The sequence below is a fragment of the Notamacropus eugenii genome, chromosome 1 (genome assembly GCF_028372415.1).
Source record: "Notamacropus eugenii isolate mMacEug1 chromosome 1, mMacEug1.pri_v2, whole genome shotgun sequence".
NCBI classification, from domain to species: domain Eukaryota; kingdom Metazoa; phylum Chordata; class Mammalia; order Diprotodontia; family Macropodidae; genus Notamacropus; species Notamacropus eugenii.
In genome coordinates, this window is record NC_092872.1 from 232,932,946 (window position 1) to 232,958,642 (window position 25,697).

At 36.4% G+C, this 25,697-nt stretch overlaps 1 protein-coding gene and 1 long non-coding RNA gene across 10 annotated transcripts in view; one reads left to right on the forward strand and one right to left on the reverse strand.

The window, feature by feature from the left end:
* Positions 1 to 25,697, forward strand: part of KCNMA1 (potassium calcium-activated channel subfamily M alpha 1) — a 904,559-nt gene that overhangs the window by 519,018 nt on the left and 359,844 nt on the right. The gene's annotated exons all lie outside the window — the stretch shown is intronic.
* On the reverse strand, positions 1,846 to 4,439 carry LOC140521331 (uncharacterized). The gene is made up of 2 exons (XR_011972887.1): positions 4,225 to 4,439; positions 1,846 to 2,413 (listed from the first exon to the last, which is right to left on the reverse strand). It is a non-coding gene; the product is annotated as an uncharacterized lncRNA (long non-coding RNA).

Here is a 25,697-nt window from a genome sequence, read left to right on the forward strand (position 1 = left end):
GAAAATATTGACCTTCAGAGAACTCATTTGTTCAGGCAATAATTGTGTGTGTGTGTGTGTGTGTGTGTGTGTGTATTTAGAAGTGGAAGGAAACTCAGAGGCCAACTATTAAGATCTTCATTTTGTAGACAACAAAACTAGATTCCAAAGAGCTTACATACCTCATCCAAGATCAGATGGGTAGTAAAACTTTGGAAACAAGATTTGGTTTCAGGTCTCAGGGTTTTTATCCCCATATTTCAGTTGAGCTCCTCATATTTATCTTTTAAATCACATCTACGAACATGGTATTTTCTTGATTATGTCACCTGCTTGGATGGTGGCTACCTAATCACTCATCAGGAATATTGACAGAGAATTCCTGTGTGACAGTATGTTGTAGTTTCTTCTAATTAAGATTCTACAGATCTACACATCCAATGCACATATGCAGCCATCTTAGCATTATTCCTAGTAATTGTCATGGAGGATTGACATGAATAATGCAAAACAATGCATGACTCAAAAGAAATCTCTATTTAATTTTATAGTGTCTATAATTTTCCCTTTCATCATCATCACCATCACCACCACCATCATCATCATATTGTAAGTGAATCTTCCTTAGCCACCTATATTTGAAATGCCATGCTGATTCTAGGTACCACATTTTTAGGAAGCAAATTATTTAACTCTCTGGAACGATAGTGGATGGGAAGGGGAACATAGTGGTGGCAATCTCCAAGTTTGATAAGGGCAGTCATATAGAAGGTGACTTAAGTACTGTTTTGTCTGATAGTGATCTATTTCCATCTTCTATACATGTGATAACCTATTTTTAGATTATAACCTCCATGAAGGTAGGGGATTCTTTCTCACTTAAGTTTTGTCTCTCCTCCATGCCTTATATACTGCTCTGTGCATAGTCAGTGCTATTTAATTTCTTGTTAAATGTGTTACAAGTGTTCTCCCTCTCCTTGCTCTGGACTCTTGGGTAGGCTACCTAGAGTTCTCTTATTAATGAAGAGCTAGAAGCAATATGGCTACTCTGACAGTATGTGGATTTACACACTTCAAAGTCTAACCCTAATCTTGCCACTAACATTGGCTGTGACCTTTCTTGGTTTACCTTATGACTGAAATGTCCCGTCTCTTAAATGCCAACATTCTATTCTTGAGTGAATTCTTGAGTGAATTTTCAAATGAAAATTGAAAAATGAGAATTTTTTTCTTCTCCCTATTAAACTGACCTTTTCCCCCTTCCAGCAATCCAAAGTTTACAAGTGGACACAATAGAAAGAAAATTTTTAGTCAATCAGTCTTTAAATATTTGTGCTAAAATTCTGAGAATATAAAGAAAGGCAAAAGGAGTTCTTGATCTCAGTGAACTTAGTGGAGAAGACAGCAATGTGAATAATTTGACCCATACAAGATACATACAGAGTAAAATCAAAATTCAAGATGAAAATTCATCCTTTGCAGCTCATGGTTGTTGGTTAGTATTGGTGGGATGGAGCCTTATATTGTTTTTGTGTTGGGCAAGGGCCTTTCTAATGTCTAAATATCATATCCCAACCTCTCCCTGCTGTGGAGGCACAGGACTAACACGTGATTGGTGAAACAATCTCTTCTCATTCGCTTCTAAGGAAACCCCAAATATGCTGAAGGCTGCATGTTCATTCTCCAGGCTGAGCTGAGCTCTGCTTTCAGACAGGGCTGTTTTCACCCTTTGCTATAAATTGTCCCACCCTGTGAATTGGCCCACATTGTTACACATCATAATTGTATCATGGCACATCATAACAATAGAATTTTAGCAGTTATTATTACACATTGTAATTATGTGATTACTCAGTCTTTCACCAATTATGTAATTAGATTTAATTACACCAATTACACAAATAAATGATAATCAACTACAAATTACTCTTAAAAAATCCAGAACTGTGCGTGCATCAGCAATTGCCCTGATACCAACATTTTTTTTAAAGAGGAAGGCAAACTTGTGAAACAGACAGGATTTCAATAGTCCAGGAAGATCTTTGAAGACATTGACAAGGCAAGCAGAACTTCTACATCAAGCCAAAATCTCCACGTCATTCCTTGCCCCGATCAAGACAGTGGTAGAGCTAGGAGTAGGACAGAGGGTATCTAGATCTAGATTCTGACCCTCAGACTTTCTTAGTTCCTGTATCTGAAGTCAAGAGTCTAATTGGTGGTTGTTTGAATGAGTAGATAGGAACAATATCACAGAACTGGGACCAGAAATCTTCTAAAATGGAGCACATTCTCCAGGTCAACACAGTGGTCAAGGACATTTTCATTTGTTTGCTTAACATTCAAATCTCACTCCAGTTATACATCTCTGCCTCCTGCTTCCCATCAGCTCTTCATATCTTGTCTAGAATGGAGTCACGATACTTTTGTGCTGGAACTTAAAAAGGCAGAAGGTCAAGTGGAAGGTTGTTTAAACAATTAGATCATTCAAGGAAACAAACACACCATTCTTTTAATTTTCTGGATCATTTAGGCAAAATAAAAAATGGGGTTCTTTTGCCTAAATTTTCTTGGTAAACATTGATGTTCTCTGGTCCTGGTATGGGGAAGGTAAAATCTTAAGACTGGCTTTTTTTTTCCTCTAGAAGCATTCCAAGGGAATTTTACTCCAAGGATGCATGAGAAAAACATCCTGAGATCCCTGTCACTGTCACAATTCTAGAGAACACTTCAACAGACATCAGTGGAGAAGGCAGCATCTTTATAGATTCTTTGGGTCTTAGATAAAAAAGAAACTAGCTTGACTGTTGCTAGAGATCAGAAAGAGGGCTGCTTAGGAATGGAAAATAATACAAATCATACAGATTAGGACATACAGAATTTTCTTTTGTCTTGGAAACAGAACTAGTAGGTGCATCATAAATGGTCATGTGAATATTTTTATGTGTATGCATATAAATATGATTGAAAACACATGCATACATATACACATACATATTTCCATGATGTGTACCAATGTGTTATCTTTAATACCTCTGTTTAATTGATATTCCCAAACCCTAAGTCTGCTCAGGAACCCTCAATGGATCCCTAGGATAAAATACAAGCTCATCTTGTCATTAAAATCTAACACAATATGGTTCTACATGACCTCTCTCCAGCGATTTTACTCTAGCCTCCATCATGCACACTAATTTGTCTGTCAGTTAACAAACCACCATTAGGAGCCTACTGTATTCCATGTGGGCCGCTAGGTGGTACAGTGAACAGACTACTGGACCTAGAGTCAGGAAAACCTGAGTTCAAATCGAGTCTCAGATTCTTATTAGCTATATGACTCTGGGCAAGTCATTTAACCCTCTTTGCCTCAGTTCCTCATCCATAAAATGAGCTGGAGAAGGAAATAACAGACCAGTCTAGTATCTTTGCCAAGAAAACCCCAAACAAGGTCATAAAAGAATCAGACATGGCTGAACAAACTCTATCACATGGTTTAGGTACTATAACACAAAGACAGATACTATGACACAAAGATAATAATCAAACAGTGCCTACCCTAGCATTGCTTATGTTGTATTAGGAAAAAAACCAATATGTATGTAATTACATAATATATGAAAAACGAATAAGAGGATTTCATCAGAGAGGCATTGGATCCTAAAGAGATAGGGAAAGCCTCCTTGTGGGAAGTGAATTTTGAAGAAAGCTAGGGATTCTAAGAGACAGAGGTGGGGAGGGAGTGCATTCCAGGAATGAGGCTCAACCTAGGCAAAGACATGGAGAGAGGAGATGAAATAGCATATGAAAGATCAGAACATTCCACTTGGTTCAGCTGTGAAGCATGTGACCTTTCCAAGTCTTCCCAGTTGTTAGCATTCCTTGTCACCCAAATATCTTGTCTGTACACACATGCACACACATACACACACACACACGGAATTTTAATGATTTATTCTTGTATATGTGAATGTAAATTCCTTGAGAGTAGGCTTTGTTTTCATTTTCATCTTGCCCCTGAGTTCAGTATACAGTTGGTGCATAGGAATTGATAAATGCTAATTGAATTGAACTGATTTTTTAAATTTTGAATTGTATTGAATTTGCATTGAAAATTTTCAATAGCAGTTGGCCAATAACAGAAAATTCACTCATCAGTATTGTTCAGTATACACAGTGGGACCTCACAGCAGTTGACAGGATGGGAATGACTTAAAAAGTGAAAAAATATTAACTATCCTGTTTACTTACAATAGCTTGTTAAAATAAGGCAGGACACAAGTGGAGGGGAGAATATAGCTCAGCCTGATTAGTGAGTTCCAGCATACACCTGAAGAAGAAATATATTATAAAACTACAATAATACAAAGGCGACACTGTTTTGTTTTGTTTTGAATCTCAAGGACATTTTAATGTATCGATTTTTGTTATTTCTTTGTGTGGGAAATTCCCTTGAAAGTGATAGTAGAAGCAGAGGGACAAAGTCATGAAGCTATAATCTTTTGATTAATTTCCTCATAACCCTACCTGCCACTTGTATTCTATTTTTTAAAATCTTAATACTTGAATTCTTGAGTGGAAGTTGCTTTTGACAAGAATTATGTATTTATATTAATTGTATGGTAAGTCAAAAATGCCCCTCAAAATAGAATGAAAGAAGCTATGTTAGAAATGTCATCAGGAGGGGAGGCAGCATGGAAAGAGTTTGGGGTTTAGAGGTCAAGGACTCATGTTCATGACTGTCTTCTAACTGTGTGATGCTGGACAAGTTATCTGGAGTCCTGTTTTCTCATCTGTAAAATTAATGGATTGGACAAAATTTGTCTAGAGTGGTCCTTGAAAGTTTTATATACTTGAGCTTCTGATTACTTGCATAGTTGGAGCTGAAAGAAGGAAGGAAGAAAGGAAGGAAGGAAGCAAGGAAGGAAGCAAGGAGGGAGGGAAGGAGGAAGGGAAGAAAGAAAGAAAAAAGAAAGGAAGGAGGGAAGGAAGGAAGGAGGGAAAGAGGGAAAGAAAGAAAAAAGAAAGAAAGGAAGAAGGGAGGGAGAGAGAAGAAGGAAGAAAAGGGGGAAGGAAGGAAGAAGGGAAGGAAAGAAAAAGAAAGAAAAAGAAAGAAAAGAGAAAGAAAGGATAAAGGAAGGAAAAAGAGTAAGGAAACACTTACTAGGACTTACTATGTACTGGGCACTGTGCTAAGCACTTTAAAAACATTATTTCATCTAACCTTCACAACAACCCTGGGAGGTATGTTATTATTATCCCCATCTTACAGTTGAGGAAACTGCGACAGAGAGAAATTAAGTGATTTACCCAGGGTCACACAGCTAGGAAGTATCTGAGGCTAGATTTGAACTCAGGTCTTCCTGACTCTGGGCTGGCAATCCATACACTGAGTCATCTAATTATCAGTCAGTTCTGGAGAGAAAGAAAACCACTAATGTCAGAGACCCCGGGATACTAAATTGTTGCAAGATCCATAATAATGACCAAAGTGTATCGATGTTGTCACAGAGAGGCATCAGTAAGATAAGACGTGGGGTGAGTAGCAGGTAGTCTTTACAGACCAAAACAGGGCCACCCAAAGATCAATAACAATGAACTCTGAAGTGTATGTGCAGGTTCCACATCAGGAAACCAGCCCAGAGTAATTGGTAATTGTCAGTAAGATATCAGTCTCTAGGAACTGATGGAGCCGAGAATGGGGTGTCCTTTAGCACGTATATGTGTGTGAGAACATTTTGCAACTTGGGGCATTCAAAGTCAGAACTATGGGACTTCTTTGGCCTACTCATGTGACAGACCCCAGGCTCATTATGGTTTCTATTTCCCTTTGCTCAGATCTTCTGAATCGGTAGCAGAAGCCTCTGTACAATGCTCAGTCATTAAATGTGGAAGCCTGTTCACAGATATGCAGACATAACAGTCTCCAAGGGACCACAAGCATGCAGTAGCTGCCAAGCCTATCTTGGGACAATGAGTGGCAGAAGCAATTGTCAAGAATGCCAAAACCAAAATAGCAGAAGCCTAGAGGCAGAGGACATGCTGGGCTTAAGAGGGTAGGAAGAGAGCAGGTGCACAGTGGAAAGCAGCTGTGCCGCAGACTCATCAATGGGCAGCCCCTCCCTATAGGAGCCTATAAAAATCAACAGAATGGAAGCCATCACTCTAGTGACTTGTGGTTGAGGTGACCCCTTGGCTTTAGCATTCTTGTTAAGACAAGTCATTGTAGCAAAGGGGGAAAATGTCATGTTGTTGACTCAAATTTATACTTAGCTAAAAGTACCTTCTTGCTCACTCTTCCTCATTACTTTCTGTATCTTCTCTGGGGATGTGCCCTCAAGAGATTTAGTCCTAGGAAAGTGTCTTTTCTGTATATTTCTTGTGTATGGAGATTCATAGTGGGCTATCTACTGGTTTGTGGCCAGTGAAAAAGAGTTGGAGTTCTAACCTTAGTTGGTTAAACTATTTAAGGATGTTGATTTTACCTCCACAATAGTCCTTTTGATCTTGAGTATAACAGCAGGCTTTTGAAGCTCCCTTCTCTCCATTTTCCAGAAGTCTTTCAGAGGAAGAGAGTTTTGCACAGTCATGATGGGTCTCTATAGTCTCCAAATCTCATTCATTCTCCACATCCCTAAATAAAACCAATCCAATAAGGTTAAGATGATGTTTATCAGGCAGCTTGAAAATTTCTAGTCAGGGATTAAAGAGATGTAAAATAGAAGATGCTTGTTCCATTGTTAAACAGCCAAATCTACTTATTAGTTGAGAGCAATAAGTATAAACATCTGAACTGTAAAAGCCAATTAACAGAATTTGAAATGCAGAATATAAAAGCCAAAAGTCCAAAACCAGTTGTTCAGAGTTAGGCTTTCCAGGACACAAATAATCAAGTACAAGAGTGTAATCAGGAGCAAGCAGTGAAGTCTTCCAGAGGCACTTTATTACAGCAGTTATAAAATACGGGTATGACTCGCATGTACATGAAGACCAGTGAAGGAGACAGAAGCCAGCCTTGGCAGTTTGCCTGGGGAGAAGCCATCAAGTAGAATAGATATGAGAGAAGGAGAGAAGGAGCATAGCTTCCAATAGATCTACAGAGGATCACCAGAAATTGAGGCTCTCTGAGAAAGACATTGTGACTCCTCCATCCTAAACCAATTCTTGAGGATAGCTCTGAATAAATAGTTGGTTGCGTCATTTAAAAGAATTGAACTTACAGTAAGGAAATGTCATGACCTTTTCATCATATTACATCATTTAAGACTCAAATCTTTAGCCAGAAAAGAATCTATCCCTTCTCTTTGCTTCAAACATTATCCAGGAGCCTTTGGCTGCCTGGGATTCTTCATAAAAATCCCAGATCCTTGGAATAACTTTCAAAAACCTCCCTTTTCTCAAACAGCTGTAAGCATTCAGTGAAGGCTGATTGGAGATGATGAGCACTGTTACCGATTAATGACAGCAGGAAAAGGGGAACATTGCTTTTATTTTCCCTATCTTTCCATCCCTAGTACTTATTACAGTACCTAATAGTAAGTACTTGTTGACTGACTGACAGTGTTGGAGGGGCAGGAGTACAGCCACAGACTCTTCTTTGTTTAAATCCTTTTATAAAATTTATTTTTTAGTTTACAATATTCACTTCCACAAGCTCTGAGTTTTAGATTTTTCTCCCCCTTCCTCCCTTCCCCCACCTCCAACATGGCATGCAATCTGACATAGACTTTACATATGCATTCGTATTAAACATATTTTCACATGAGTCATGTTGTGAAGAATTATAACCAATGGAATGAACCACAAGAAAGAAGAAACAAAACAAAACAGAGAGAACAAATAGTATGCTTCAATCTGCATTCAGACTCCTTAGTTATTTCTCTGGCTTAAATCCTTTTTAATGCAGGCACTACATGAAGGTTCATCATCATCATTGTCATCTCCAAGAGGAGAGTATTTAGAACTGGATATTCATGGTGCCATTTTAGCAAGGATATCCAGAGAATAATTTCGCTGAGTCCTCAAATCTCAGAGTTGGAAGGGGCTTTAGAGGCTGCGTAGTCCAATCATTTCTTTACCAAGAATCTATCCTACAACATGCCAACAAGCTTGCTTAGAGGACCTCTCTGAAGACTATAAAGATATAAAAATTATTAAAATATAAACAGCTATGAAAATTATTTTTAAAAAGGAACCTTTGCCTTCTAGCCACATATATCTTTGGATAAAATGATACAGATCTGCATGTAAATGCTATAAAGCTTTATCACATGAATAGACTGCAAAATATTTATTATCATGTATTGATCAAGGGCAAGTATATTCTGGTGGCAAGAACAAGAAGGGTAAATGCAAAATTTGGGAAAGTTTAGAAAGTAGCCAGGGAAGTTCTATTTCTATATTGAATGGGATTAAAGAAACCAGTAGGTTTTTCTCTTAGATATTTCCTACAGAAAATGAAATTCCAGATATTATTATTGAAAAATGGTGGGGGGAAAGTGGCATGGTAGGTAGGGCTAACCTGGGAATGCCACATGCATAGCACCCCTTTGAGGATTGATCACAGGGGACTATGATCAACAAAAGATAGGTGCCCCTGAAATGAGTGGGTAGAGATGAGCTTGCAGAAGAGGTGTGGGGCACAGCAGAGAGATGGGGATATCCAGAACAATCTGGAAAAGAAATCAACCCAACAACTTTGAATCAAGAAGTGAAGATGCCAAGTGGATGCATAGAGCAACAGAAAGTCACCATAGAGCCGGGGATGGGTAGGTTCAGAAGATGGCCTGGAGAGAAGAAACCTAATGGGAGCAGAGTAGGTGCATTAGGTAGCAGTGTTGGATATAGACACAGAGTGGGATGCAGCAGTAGAGAGATAAATGATTCCCCAAAACAAGAGTGCTCTCCAGTCCTTCTGGGCATGGAGAGATGATAATGATTGGTGATAACAATAGCTGGCATATATGTATGTATGTGTGTATTATGTGTGTGTATATGCATATAAATGTGTACTGTTTAGATCATTTGTTGTGTACAGCTCTTCATTTGAAGGTTTTCTTGGCAAAGATACTGGAGGGGTTGGTCATTCCCTTCTCCAGCTCATTTTATATATGAGGAAACTGAGGTAAACAGGGTTAAGTGCTCAAGGTTACACATCTAATAAGTATCTGAGGGTGGATTTGAATTCAGATCTTCCTAACTCTATGGCCAGCACTCTATCCATGGTGGTACTTAGCTGCCTCAGATGCTGTATGTGTATTCATGTGTGTTCATGCATATATATGTATGTATGTATACACACACTCGCATTCATTTACCCATATAGCTTTAAGGTTTGTAAAACACTTGAGATACAGTATCTTGATTGATCCTCACAACCCAATGAGATAACTACTACAAACAGTGAGGTTCACAAAAGGTTGAGTGATTTTCTTGTGGTCACAAAACTAGTAAGTGTCAGGAGCAGAATTTGTACCCAAGGCTTCCAGACACCATGTACAAAATGTTGAACTGTTCCTAATATCCTGGCAAACTAGTTAGATTGATAACTCTGATATTAAGTCAAATTTTCTTGGCAGAAAACAGCATAGAATAATGGGAAGTAGCGTAGTTTAAAGAAGGCACCAGCTCAGTAGACCAGAGAATTGGGTCCAAATCTTCCTCTGATGCTTAGTAACCTTGTGACCATTGGCAGTTCCCTAAATCTTCCAGGTTTCAGATTCCTCATCTATAAATTGAAGAGTTTGGAGAAGATGATCTCTACAATCCTTATTGATCTAGGATTGAGGTCCATCAGCACAGAGATATCCTATTTGTGTATTCTCCAAGAGAACACTCATGATAAATAATTCAAAGGAACAGGGACACAAAGTCTTTGTGCCACTGAAAATCCTTCCCTGAAACTTTAGCAAGTCTCTCAAAGTATCAAAATCCAAATTTGGTGCTTTCATTCCTTCATCTTACTTGTCATCCATCCTTGATGACCTTCCCTTTCTGGAATAGTTCCCTTACCATATCCCTAGAGCCCAGGGAGGAGGAGAGCAACATTATAATGACTCTGAATTTGGAACTTTTAAAGGATAAATATAATACATATGTACACATGCAGATACACCCATACCCACACAGTTATCCCTTCCTCATCATCACTTTCCCCATCACAGTTTTGATATATCTCTGGTGAGCATAAGAAATTAAATGGAAATTTTGGAGGAGTTTTGCAGGAAGTCACATGTGACCCATGAAGTACAGCAGATGACAGAAAAAATTTAGAAACTCAGAAATAGATAAAATATATGCATAGTATTCCGTAATGTTAACATATTTTATCTTTTAATACCATAATAATTCAGACTTCTCTGGTACAAAGAGAAGGCCAAAACATTTTATGCAGATTTTCCAGTCCATGTGGGGTGTTGCACCTCTAACCCCCTGCAACATGGAAAGGATAATTGTATTTTATTATATATACATATATACATGTACATACATACACACACATATATATATACATATGTTTTTATATGTGTGTATCTATATCTGTATCTATATATATCTACATATATCTATATCTATCCTTTTTTTTGGTGATCTGAGCCAAAGAGCTCTTAGCTTAACAAGACAAATGCTAGCAAATACTTTTGCAAACAGTCCAGAAAAGCAATCTATGCAGAGATAGCCTGTTTAGATTTCAAGGGGAATTGAAAGCCAGTGGTGAAGTGTAAGGTCAAAGTGAGAAGTCAGAAGTCTGTCCAAAGGCATGTACTCAGTGGCAAATCATCAGACTGTTTTCTCTGTGGATCTCCTTCTGGTAGTGACTAGTGGGACATCTTGACCCACTCAAGTGATGACTTGTATTAATGACCCCATTTAGCAGTACAAGAGACTTGTTAAACAAGTGAAACCTTTCAGCCCTAGGTTCTAGCACACCTAGTGCTGGAATTGAAAATGAAAATCCTTTTGAGGGAATCCTTTGGGGAAAGAAATCCTGAAATACAAATTAAGTTGATTTTAGCCATTATTTAAATTTTATAAGTGTTTTTCTACTGTATTGATGAAATAAAGTGACAGAATCACAAAATGCCAAACTTAGCAAAAATGGAAATGCTTTTAAGGTAATTCTTGATAAAAAGTGGGTTATATTCAGCATGGAGAAGTGAGAAGTGTCATTGTGAATGTTGTTTGCAAAAGAAGCAACAGCTAAAGTTTGGCTGGTGACAAAGCAAAGGACTGAGGAGCTGGATTGGCACCATAGAACATTCTTAGATAGACCTTACGATCTTGGCACATTTGTGAAGCATAAAGTCACAGTTTGTCCGTAAAACTGGACCAGTTTGCAAAATGTCTTGACTAGATACACAAAAAGGTATTTTTGATTCAGGGCTGGAAATTTATCTTGCAATTTACTTTCAAATGTCTCTACTGAGTTAAATAAATTCAATGACAGTAAGTTAAATGATAATTAAGTTAATTATCAAATCCCCTTTCTTGAGTACAGACAGTGAGGCAGGAAACAATGAAATTAATTTTAAAACATTTTGCTGAGTTCAAAAATGAAACTGCCTCATTAACTAAATTATCTTTGGATCTACTAGATTTCAATTTAATTAAAAAATACTCTTTCGTTTTTAAAATCCTGAACAAAGCAGTTCACTTCATTTGAACCTATACATGGGACTCAAATGATAGATAATGCATTTTGATATACATAGTTTTCAATTATTGTTCATTTGGTCATAAGGCTATTTAATAAGTATTTACCCTTGGCAACTTTACTGGATTACCAAAGATAATTTAGCTTTCTCTCATTCTGGACAGGGTGTTTAATCAGTCACAAAATTTAGATATGTAAATTCTTTCTACTGATGGAGATCAATAAATCATCAGCAATGTATGATGAGTTGCCTGGGACACTGACAAGTGAAGTGAATTGCCCACAGTCACGCAGCTAATATGAGTCAGAGGCCTGGAACCTAGGCCTTCCTGACTCTAAGACCAGCCCTCTATCATCTATGCCATATATCACTCACTCTTCTAAATGCACTCATTTAAAATATTAAGCTTTGGCCATGTTAATAAAGTTTCACAATTAGGATCGTGTTTAAATAATTTTAAGCATTTAGAAATTATAAACCAAACTTTTAAAAATCAAAACTTTGTACAAGTAGAGGAAAAAAGTTCTCTATGGTCAGATATATTTGTCCTTCAGGATAAGGAATTTAAGGCAAAAGACAAACAGTATCCATCAAACATCCTGCCAATTGCTGAGTATAGATTAAAACAAATTATGAGCAGATGTCAGAAAAATACTTGATTTAGGTGCAGCCTCTAAATTGAATTTTCTCTTGCCTCTGAAATAGAGCAAAATTTGTGATATGAGAAATTTATTTATTGACAGGATATCTTTGCATAGGGGTGTAGGGGAACTCTTTTCCTCCTTGATTCCCTAAATACATACGCTACATTTTTTTTCATACTAAAAATACAAGCAAAACTTTTAGATTTAAAATGGGTACTGGGTTTAACCTTGGGCAAGTCATTTCCCTTTGAAGGTCTCAGTTTCCTCAACTGTAAAATGAGAGGATTGGACTAGTGGGTCTCTGAGTTTCCTTCTTTCTCCAAATCTGCTGTTTTCATTAATATTTAAGATTAATTAAAAAGTTGGGTTTAATCCAAATGGTTTAAAGTAGTCTCGGTGAGAATATTAAGGATTAAGGTCTCCTTCAAGTTTTTATTTCATTTTGCCATTTGTAATACTCTTTTTAAAAAAATTCTATTGTTATAAAATTGCCTCTTGGCCTTAGAATCCAGAAGAGGACATCACATGTACCCGTATACCTTTCTGATTGATTCAATGTTCATTTGGAATAATTTGTCATTAGCAACCACTTACCTAAATGGGAATCGAACAGATGTGGGGGACGGGAATAGGGGCAGGGCAGAAAAAGCAAGAAATCCTTGGTTCTTAAGAAGCAATATGTGCTAAGTGATTCTTCTTGTAATATTTTTTTCCTGTGACCTTGGGCAAGACATGAAGTTGAATAACAAAACATTGCTAAAGAATGTTTAATAGAAGAGCTTGATAATATTTCACTCACAAGTTTATGCTTATTATTTCACAGAATTCACATCCTGCATTATAATATGATTTCTAAGGTTTCAGGAAAGTTACCAAAAGCTGCATTTAGCATCAGAAATCCATTGCTAGAAGAAGATTGCTGGGGGCAGGTAGTCATGGGGTTAGTGCAGCACAAGGAAGGAGCATGGGTTTTTAAATGCTTTCAAAGTCACTTTTTACTTGTATAATAATCTAAGGCAAGTAGCTTAACCTCTCAAGCCTCAGTTTCCTAAGAAGGGAGTTAAACTAGATGATCTTCACACCTAAAGTTTCCAAATTGTTACTCATTGGCTTAGGTGAAGAGTCTTTAGTTTGTTAACTAGAGAGCAAACTTTTATAATATAGCTAAAAATCATTATGACAAAAGGGGAAGAAGGAAAGTAGGTGGGACTATGAGTTAATTTTACCCTGAAGTTACTGAATAAAAAAAAATTCCAAAATAAAAACAAAATTAATTTTTGGCATTATTTAAATTTATTTATTTATATTTAAATTCTTAAAAGTATTTTCTACCGATAGAATAAACAAAGTCACATAAAATCCCAAACTTGGTAAAAGTATTTAACCTCCCTGACCCTTTATTTCCTCATCTGAAAATGAAGAACTTAGACCAGATGGCCTTGAAGATCGCTTTTAGCTCTCACACTTGTATTACTAGGCCAGTAGTTCCCAAAGTGTATACTGCTATCATTTGTTTCACTAGATGTTTCTTAATATTTTAGATGTTATTGCTTATAAAAATATATATATATTATATTGGTATACATTTCTCTTATCTTTTATATGTAATACCTTAAGCAATATATGGAAAACTAGACCATGGGTCTGTCTACGGTGACTGAGAAACACATCAGACTTTGGACGCATAAGAACTCAATAAAAATGGCTCTTTTTACTGAAAGAATACTGTCCCCTGTGAGACTAACTCATAGTGGTGTCAACTTAAATGTCCCATGATTCCTCACAGCGAAGAATACTGTACTGGGAAAATGTAAAACAAAGTTGGAGAACCAGTGAACCATGTCAACCTCTACTTGTATAGGGATCTCTTCTAAAATATGCCATGCTTAACTGAAAGACCTTCAGTGGAAGGAAGCTTACACCATCCTGAGGCATCCTAAGAACATCCCTGCTTCTGGATGTTAACAGAGTAATTACTTGTATCAAACTGAAATCTATCTCTGCCCAGCTTTGGCCCATCACCCCCAATGTGCCCAAGCTGATCAAACCTAATCCTTCTTCCACCCCCACCTTGTTTTCCAGAGTGTTTAAACCAATTCATTGTTCCACCAACACCAAATTAGTCTGCTAGTTTGACCATATCTCCATCATCAAGGGTTTTTGACTTACCAATTTGATGGAAGTGAAGGGATATATTGTATTTGATTTTATTTGGATTTCTGATTGATAGTAATAACAATTTATATAACGCTTTAATGTTTACAAAGTGTTTTTATATATTATCTCATTTGATCTTTGTTACCAATTTGAAGAGTTTGTGTATGTGTTTTCAATCCCCTCCTTTAAAAAACAATATTGGACCTAATAAGTTTCTATCTAGAAGGCCTGAGTGCTGTTTGACAGGTTAGGTTCCTTCTGGCCAATGCCTGAATTCTTTGGCAATGGATACCACCTGTGCGCATGCGTATTGTAAGCATTTTGGCCATGTCCAGTAGATCCAGCTGTTTCCTGGAGATTTGGGAAGCCTCTGTCCCAGCCTCATTAGTTATGAAATCACTAAAATGAGCATGAATAAACGACCTACCCTTCCTTGCTATAGAAATTTCCCATGACATCAATGCATGTTTTCTTTTTTACAAAAGCAGCTTCATGACTTTTCTTGATATAAATAATATATTTATATATTAAAATAGCAGAAAAATCCAAACAGGGGACAGACTGCTGCTGATAGGTTCCATTCCTGCAAATAGTTCTTATCTTTGCCCTGGTTAGACCATGTCTAGAATATTTTGTTCCATTCTGGGCACATGTTTTTAGGAAGACATTGAAAAACTGTAGCCCTTATGGAGAAGGGCCACCAGCACGGCAAAAGACTTCTAGATCTTGCCAGGACTATTTGAAGAAATTGTGAATGTTTAGCTGAGAAGACTAAGGGAAGACACTATGGCTATGTTAAAGCATTTGAAGGCTTAACTTCTTTTGCTTGGCATTAGGGGGAAAAAAAGTAGAAGTCATGAGAAGTTTTGGAAAGGCAGATTTAGGCTTTAAAAATGATGAAAGCTATCCAAAGTGAAATAGGCAAGTTCATGACTCCCCATTGTTGGAGGTCATCAAACATAGACTGGATGACCACTTTGGGTATGAGCTGGGTAGGGTGGTGGGTGGTGGGTTATAAATGAGAATACTGGTTAGGTTGAACTAGTTAAACTTTGAGATTCCTTCCCACTCTCAGATCTGATATCTCTTTGATATGAGGTCAGGTTAGCATCAATAAAAATAAGAGAAAGGTGACAGTCCTTCCATTTCAAGATGGACTGGATTTATTGTATCTAGATTTTTTTGCATGACTTATTTTTGAGACTAGTCTTATTCTTTGCTTGTTTCTTTCACTCCTGCTTTCCAGATAAATCAGAACAGATACTTGATCACCTGCTTATGAGGGAAGGGGATCCAGTGCTTTCTTTAATTTCATCTTGTACTTCACTGTGGGCATAGGTGACTGGGAGGTACAGTGAATCAATGAGACGGAGTAAGGACTGCCTTGAACATCATGTATATTTGGTGAACCACCTGCATGATATGATTAAAGGGAGATCAGAAATCCCTACCCTGAGTAGAAGATGGTAGGGACCAGCATCAGAAGTGACTTTAGAATACATCCATCCCACCTTCTTTATTAAAAAGAGTTTCATTAATAAGCTTTATTTTTACACTATAGATTGGATATATGGATTGCTCCCATCCCATGAGAGGTCTCTTGTAACAAAGTAAATAGATTAGGTAAAATTAACAATACAGCAACCTCATATGAAAGGACATGGAACAGCCCATATCTGTGGCACCTCTCCAAATTATCTTTAAAAAAACTTTTTAATTAACATAAAATATTTTCTGTACCCATTTGCTCTCCAGTGGAAGGAAGCAACTGAGGGAGTTAGGAAGATGCTGCATATAAAAAAAAAAGCTGCATATGAAATCTACATAGCTATCTCTATCTATCTTATATGTGTGTGTGTATATATATATATATATATATATATATATATATATATATATATATATATATATATATATATATATATATATATATATATATACATATATATGATATATGTGTGTGTGTGTGTGTGTGTGTCTTTCTTTCTGCATGCTAAATCTATCACCTCTCTCTCAGGAAGAAAAGAGCTGGTTTCATCACTGGTTCTCTGGAATCACAGTTATTACTAATCACAGTTCTTACAGCTTTCAAAGTTTGTTTTTGCAGTGTTGCTTTCGTTGTACAATTTGTTCTCCTGGTTCTGCTCATTTCACTCATCAATTTATAAAAGTCTTTAGAATTAGTTACTTTCATAATATTGATTTTGCAGAATAAATTATTCTTTGCATTGGGCTTAGTTCACTCTTCATTGGTTCATATAAATCCTTCTATGTCTCTTAGAAATCACCTATTTCTAAATTTGTTATAGCACAATAGCATTTCAACAAATTCATATCCCAATTTATCCAATTATTCTTCAATTAATGGTCATCCTTCCGAGTTTCCTTTTGTGCCACCACACAAAGAGCTTCTATGAATATTTTTACACATGAAGAAATTTCTTTTATCTCTTTTGGGTGTAGGTCTGTCAAAGATAGAAGTTGAGTTGAAGAATATGCTCTATTTACTAATTTTTCATCCATTATTCCAAATTACTTTCTAGAATGATTGTATCCATTCACAGATCCACCAACAGTACATCAATGTGACAGTTATCCCACATCCCCTCCAACATTTATAATTTTCCTTTTTTTTGTCATCTTTGCCAATCTGATAAGTATGAGATAGAACTGCATAATTGCTTTAATTTACATTTCTCTAATGATACTTTTGTGGCATTTTTGTATAGCTATAGATACATACATATATTCTATAAATAGATATATAGTTACAACCTGGTTTTCTTTCTGTGAAAACTTCCTATTCATATCTTTAGACCATTAATTATTTGGAAAATGATTTTTATTCTTGTAAATTGAGATCAATTCGTTATATATCTTGAAAATGACACCTTAATCAGAGCAACGTATTGTAAAAATCATTTCTCCAGTAATTGTTTCCGTTTTTAATCTTAGTTTTATTGAATTTGTTTGTGTAAGATCTTTTTAATTTTGTGGAGTCAGAACTATCCTTTTTATTTTGTCATCTTTTATATCCCTTTTTTTATATCTCTTTATCTCCTATCCATAGATTTGAGAGGTAATTTATTCTATGTTTCCTCACTTTGTTTATGATGTGACCTTTTATATTTTATAATACATTTATGTTTATAATTTATATTTTATGATATATTTGTATTTTATAATAAAGGCATATCTTCATTTGGAGCTTATTTTGCTGTAACGTAAGGTGTTGATCTAAATCTAACTTATTTCATACTCTTGTCCAATTTTCCCAGTAGTTTTGGTCAAATAACGACTCCTCATCTCAGTAACTAGGGTCTTTGTATTTATTAAATTAATTAAATTAAATAAATAAAATTGTATTTATTAAATACTAGGGTACACTTGATAAATTTGTTTTCATGTATTATGTAGTTAAACTATTTCAATGCTTGATATCACTATTTTTTAAATAATACCAAATTGTGAGAATTACTATTTTGTACAATAGTTTGAAATCTGACATTTGTAGAACCCTTTCATTCCTTCTTTTCATTATTTCCCTTGAAATTCTTGATCTTCTGCTTCCATATGAGTTTTCTTATTTTTTCCCTAGTTCCATAAAATAATCTTTAGGTAGTTTGATTGGTGTAGCCTTGAATAAGTAAATTAGTTTAGGTAGTATTGTCACATTGGTTATATTGACTTCTGTTACTCATTTTTCCACCAATGATTTCGGTCAGTATTTGTATAAACACTGGTTTATAGTTGTTCTTACATAGTTTGTGTATGTATCGTGGTAGGTTGAATCCAGAGTTTTTTATACTTGTATAGCAATTTTAAATCAATCCTCCTCATTTTGAAAATGAAGAAACTGAGACCCAGAGAGTTTAGTATCATTATTGTAGCAATTAAGTAATAGGGCTGCCATTCAAACCCAGGGTTCCTCTGATTTTAAATCCAATTTCCTACTACTCTCACTGCCTCATAAGCCTTGAAAGGATTTGAAATTTCATCAATTTCACAAGAAAATTCATTCCTTTGGATCTTGAAGCTCCCCCCCGCCATGCTCCTTCTATTCAGATTTAAATGTTTATAGGAGGAAAATTGCTTTACTCTACCATCAGCCATAGATACCTCAGTGGAGGAGGAACAAACTCTCAGCTGGGAGAACAATGCAGTTATTTTTTTTGTTTGGTTGTTTTATTTTTATTTTTTTGACTAAAGCTAGTTCTGAGAAGAGACACTGTGCTATTAGCAGCCTTGTTTTGCATAGATCTGCTGTCTTACTTCTGCCTAGTAGGGACAGCTATTATTGGACAAGTTTAATTAATTTTGTCCTCATAAGCCTTAACCATTATTTACTGAACTGTGTGAAGATCAGCTAGGTGTTCTGTGTATGTGTGTGTTAGGGATTTGTTGGGTGGGTGGCCATATGACAATTAATATGATATTCACTCTATAATGTTCATAGGTTTTAAGAGGAGTGATAAGCTATTTATTTTAAGCTCTTTGTGGGCAGGGATAATATCTTATAAAAACTTTTTTGTTGTGTATCTTATTATATTTGACACATAGTGTCACATTGGTGACACCTAGTAAGTACACATTGATAGCCTTCATATTAGTATCTGTATGTGTAAATGCCATGATATGTATGACAATAGCCTCCCAACTACCACTTGGCCAATGTAATCAGCCACAGTGAAAATCCATCTTAATTGTGGGTTAAATTATTTTAAAAGATCTGAAATAGCTTTAATTTTAAAAAAGAAAACAAATTTCATTGATAAATTTCTATATATATATGTATATGAAGCTTATATAAAAATATTGATTTTTAAAATTACCCAAAGTTGCTTTTAAAAAATAATATTTGTTAATGTGAGAGGCATCATACTGTAGTTGATGGAGAACCAGGAGGAGTTCAGCCAGGAAAAGTTCATATCTTGCCTCTGATGCATTCTGCCTATATGATCCTGGGTGAGTTACTTAATCTTTTAGGAGTTTAAGGCAACTTTTTAAGACTTTATGTACCAGAGAAGATGCTGACCTGGATTCGTAAAGGGAGTTTCCTCCTGCAGGTCTTCCTTATGCCAATAAAATCACATATCTGATCTCTATTTATGTCCCTAACTTAACATTAACGTGTCTATTTTGTTTTTTAAATAATGGCATTTTATTGCAAGAATGAGAACAATTCCACCCCCAACAACTTAAGTGGTTCCATTGGCTAGATTGTGAATAGGCTGCCTATCAATAGCTTATTTTTTACTGGGTATAATATAGTAATCTAAAAACACTCATAGGCCTATCAATATGCAATAATATGTGAATTTGAAGGGATGTGGGTTGAGGGGAGTAGGTGGAATAGATAGACAAGCCAAAAAATGCCTTATGTCAGGACATTCCAGACAAGCTGATATTGTCTAGCCACCAGCAGCATTCAGATTCAGCCTGTACTATTGATTGTGAAGCCTCTGCCAGATAAACACCAGGAATTTAATCAGGGACAACTGATGTTAGTGGAACTTTGTGCCACCATCTTTTTTTTTTTTCTGACCTTGGAGAAGTGGAACCTTTGAGGAACTGCAATAGGAAATTGTTATTCTTGGATCCAGGTAAAGGCAAAATCAGTCTACATGGTTGGGAATGATGATGGGAAGCATGGGGCTATAGTGTTATAGATTTAGAGTAGAATCAACATAGAAACATCGGTCTAGAGCTGGAAAGCATCTTGGAAGTCATATAATAAAAATCCCTCTATTGTACAGATATGGGAACTGAAGCCCAGAAAGGTAAAGTTATTTACTTGGAATCGCACAACTAATCAGGATCTCATTGTCTTCCTGATCCCAAGTTCAGTTCTCTTTCCACTACACCATGGAATTTTAGACAGTTTTTTTTTCTACCTCAGAATATCAGTGGTTAATAGTGCATGGGATGTACCTGTTCAGCTTTGGTAAATCAGTAAGTCAACAGACATCTGTGAAGTTCCAGGCATTGTGCTGATTGTTAAGGATACAAAGAAGGGTAAAAGATAGTCCCTTCATTCTAGGAGTGAGCTCACAGACTAATGGGGGAGACAACAATCAAGCAGCTAGGTACAAACAAGAGATATTCAAGATAAATTGAACATAATCAACAAAGGTAAAGCATTAACTGCAAAAAGGATTGGAGGAGGCTTTTCTCAGAAGGTAGGAATTTAGCTGAGACCTGAAGGAAATGAGGGAAGTTAGGAGGCAGGGATAAGGAGTTGCAGGCATAGGGGAAAGTAAATGAAAACACCCAGAGTTAAGAAATGGAGTGTCTTGTTTGGGGAACAGCAAGGAGGTCCAATTCACTTAGGTCTTTTTTATTAACTTCTCCCTTAGAAGAAGAAAATTCTTCATTGAGTTGTCCTGAATTTTTATTTTCTAGTTGTACTATAACCATGTCATTTGTCTTTTCTCGGATGATCTCTGAGCAACCAGACAGCATTCCCTGCATGGTGTTCCAGTTTGTATGCATAGCATAAGGTCAGATCAGTCAGTTACTCCTCCATTAGCCAGCATGCAGAATAGACTTTTTCACAACATCAGCACTTGGGCTCCTCATGGATTCTTAGCATTATCGGGAACTTGGAACAAACTGCAGTGTAACAAATGAGCATGAAACTGATGGTCATAGACAATGTGCAAGGCTTCCCCTTTTTCTGCTTCCTAAGCAAAAAGGTCTACACTTCCCATGGCTTGCATGGTTGTAAGACAGGCAACATTTTCAGGAAAAAAGATCTCAGCCATACAGTCATAGCTGCATAGGACTGTAGATTTAGAATTTGAAGGAAGAGACCCAAGAAGTCATTGATTCTAACCCCATCATTTTACAGATAGGGAAACTGAGGCTGAGAGACACTAAGTGATTTGCCCAGGGTCACACATCTAGTACATATCTGAGGCAGGATTGGAACCCAGGTCTCCCTGACTCCAAGTCCAACAGTCTTTCTGCTACTCTGTGCTATTTCTGAAAGAATCTCCTTCACACTCCCATACCACTAGTAGTCTGCTATCTAAATATTCCTAGGAACCCAGGTGTACTTGAAATCATTTGTCTTCAGTAGGCATGCCTAAGAACCAAAGGCATAGTAATAATAAGCATTTGTATAGTACGATGAGGTTTGTTACTTCATTTGATCCTCACAACAACCCTAAGAGGTAGGTGATATTATCATCCACATTTTAAAATACTTTTTGAATTGATTTAGTATTTTATATTCTCCAATTAAGGGTAAACTTTTTACATTTTAAAACTTTGAGTTCCAAATTCTTTCCCTTCCTCCTTCTCCACTCCCCCTTCACACTGAGAAGGCAAGCAATCCGATATAGGTTATAAGTGTGTAGTCATGCAAAACATGTCCATATTAGTCATGCTGTGAAAGAAAACATGACACTCCTCCCCCAAAGAAACTTCAAGAAAAATAAAGTAAAAAAAAGTATGCTTTAATTTGTATTCAGACAGCATCAGTTCTTTCTCTAGGGATGGATAGCATTTTTCATTATAAGTCCTTCAGGGGTGTCTTAATCATTGTATTGCTGAGAATAGCTAAGTCATTCACAGCTGATCATATTACAATATTGCTGTTACTTTGTGTACAGTACATTTCACTTTGCGTCAGCTCATGTAAGTCTTTCCAGGTTTTTCTGAAAACATCCTGCTCATCATTTCTTATGGTACAATAGTATTCCATCATAATCACATACAACCATTTGTTCAGCCATTCCCCAATTGATGGGTATCCCCTCAATTTCCAATTGTTTGCCACCAGAAAAGAACTGATATATATATATATATAATATATAATATTTATGTATGTATGTATGTATGCATGCATCTATGTTTGTATATCCATACACATATAGGTCCTTTTCCTTTTTTATCTCTTTTTGGTTATAGACCTAGTAATGGTATTGCTAGGTTAAAGGGTATGCTTGGTTTTATAGCCCTTTGGGCATAGTTCCAAATTGCTCTACAGATTGGTTGATTCAGGTAACAATTCTGCCAACAATGCATTAAAGTATCATTTCTCCCCCACATATCTCCCCCAGTCATTGTCATTTTCCTTTTCTGTCTTATTAGCCAATCTAATAGGTATGAAGTAGCACCTCAGAATTGTTTTAATTTGCATTTTTCCAATCAATAGTGAGAGTATTTTTTGGTATGGCTATTGAGAGTTTCAATTACTTCATCTGAAAACTGTTCATATCTTTTGGTCATTTATAAATTCGGGAATGGCTCTTATTTTTATAAATTTGACTCAGTTCTCTACATGTTTGAGAAATGAAGTCTTTATTAGAGAACTTGCTTCAAAATTTTTTTTCACAGTTACTATTACTAACTGTATTTACTTCCATCCCATTTACCCACCTGTTTATTCTATTCTCGCTCTACATTCACCCTGTTCCTCCTCAAAAGTGTTTTGCTTTTGATGACACTCTCCCCTAATCTGCCCTCCCTTTTATCACCCTCCTCCTTCTCTTATTCTCTTTCTTTCTTACTTTCCTGTAGGAGAAGATACATTTCTATACCCAATTGAGTATATATCTTATTCCCTCTTTGAGCCAAATCTGATGAGAGTAAGGTTCATTCACTTCCCCTCAACTCCCCACATCTTCCCCTCCACTGTAAAACTTTCTTGCCTCTTTTTTGTGAGATAATTTATCCCATTCTACCTTTCCCTCTCCCTTTCTCTTAGTATATTTCTCTCTGTCACCCCTTAATTTTATTTTTTATATATCATCTCCTCATATTCAACTCACACCTAATGAGAAAGGTCTTATGAGTTAAAAGTATCATCTTTCCATATAGGAATGTAAACAGTTTTACCTTATTAACTTCTTTATGAGTTCCCTTTCCTGTTTACCTAAACTCAAATTTTCTTTCAGTTCCTGTCTTTCCATCAAGAGTGCTTGAAAGTCTTCTATTTCATTGAATGTCTATTTCTTTTCTCTGAAGTATTAAACTCAGTTTTGCTGGGTAAGTGATTGTTGGTTGTAATCTTAGCTCTTTTGAACCCTGGAATATAATCCAAGCCCCCTTATCCTTTAATGTGGAATCTGCTAAATCTTGTATTATATTGATTGTGACTCCAAGACACTTAAATTACTTACTGTAGTCTCTCCTTAACTCGGGAACTCTAGAATTTGGCAATAACATTTCTAGGAGTTTTCATTTTGGGAATCTCTTTCAAGAGGTGATCAGTGAATTCTTTCAATTTCTATTCCTTTTATTCTAGAATATCAGGAGAGTTTTCCTTGATAATTTCATGAAATATGATGTCTAGACTCCTTTATTTTGATCATGAATTTCAGGTAGTGCAATAATTATTGCTCCTAGATCTGTTTTCCAGGTCAGTTGTTTTCCCAATGAGATATTTCACATTGTCTCCTATTTTTCCATTCTTTTGGTTTTGTTTCATTGTTTCTTGATTTCTCATAAGATCATTAGCTTCCATTTGCTCAATTCTAATTTTTAAGGAATTATTTTCTTCTGTAGCTTTTCCATTTGTCCAATTCTGCTTTTTAAGGCATTCTCCTTATTGGCTCTTTGGATATCTTTTACCATTTGGTCTGGTTTGTTTCTTTCTTTCTGTTATTTTCTTCAACATTTTTTTGTGTGTGTGTCTCCTTTACAAACCCATTGACTCTTTTTTATTATTTTCTTGCATCACTATCATTTCTCTTCCCAGTTTTTCTTCTTCTTATCTTACTTGCTCTTCAAAATCTCTTTTGAACTCTTCCATGGCCTGAGACCAATTCATATTTTTCTTGGAATTTTTGAATGTCAGAGTTTTGACTTTGTTTTCTTCTGAGGATGTATTTTGATCTTCTTTATCACTGTAATAATTTTCTATAGTCTGAGGTTTTTTCTGTTGTTTGCTTATTTTCCCACACTATTACTTGACTTTTGATTCCTAAAGTAGAGCTCTGATTCCAGAGTAGAGGGCATGCTGTCCCAAACTTCAGGGGTTTTGTGCAGTTGTTTTCAGAGACACTTCTAGGGACCGGTAAGTTTTCAGTGTGTCCAGATCTCCTTGATCTGAGGAGAGGTGTTTACTACCCTCCTGTTCTGTACTCTTCTCTGTAAGTGACCACAAGCTCTCTTTTCAGTGCTGGAGGGTTCCCACTCCACTGTAGCCACAAGTTTTGGTGTACTAGTGTTCTTCCTTGCCCTAGGATAGCCACCCAGGACTGGAGCCAGATCTGAGAATAGGCAAAGCAACAGAGCCTGCCTCAGTGCTAGGAAAAAGACCAGTGTAAATTTTTTCCTGACTAGTTATTCAACCCCCTTACCATTTGTGGGTTGGGAAGGGCTGAAAGCAACTACTGCCTCTGCTGACTCAGTGGTTCCCAAAGCCTACTCCTGGTTTGCTAGGGCCCAGTCTGTGCTGGTATGACCTGTGCTCCAATCTCACCCAGGAGCAACACATATTTCCTGCAAACCTTCTAAGTTGTCTTTGGCTGGGAAATTATTTCACCCCATCCTTTTGTGGGTTCTGCTGCTCCAGAGTTTGTTTTATTGGCATTACTTAAAGGTATTTGGAGGGATGTTGGGGAAGAGCTCAAGTGAGTCTCTGTCTTTTCTCCACCATCTTGGCTTCACCCCTCTATTATCCCCATTTAATAGATTAGGAAACTGAGGCTGAGAGAGGTTAAATGACTCACCCAGGGTCATACTGCTAGTGTCTGATACAAGATTTGGACTTAAATATCCCAGACTCCAATAGTAGCTCTTAATACACTACACTGCCTAGCTGCCTTAAAGAATGAGATTCAAGTTCTCTCAATTAGCAGATTATTCTCATTAAAATGTGTAACTCCGGAATTCAATGACAATAGAAATAAATAAACATCTTCTAGTTTTAAATCTTATAAAACTTAGATAGTCTGATAATTCTTGATATTATGCCTCTGTAGCATCACTAGCTTATAAACTCTGAGAGCAATAATTTTCTTTAATTTCATCTTTGTAGTCCTAAGCTCTAGCAGAGCACTTTGAAAGTATTATGTGCTTATTAAACTGATTTCTATTGAAGAGGCAGGCACTTGGTGGAAGTTCAGTGGAAGAAAGGGAGGACATGTTTTAAATGGTAACTCTGTCATACTTATTGTATATGGTATGTGTGCAGTGATGAAGGCTCCATGTATGTACTCTGAGTGCTTGATGTGGGGATTAGCACATGCTCATTCATGTCCACATAGAGGATACATCTGTAGAATTCTCTCCAGGGGACAAAGAGAAAGAGACAGAT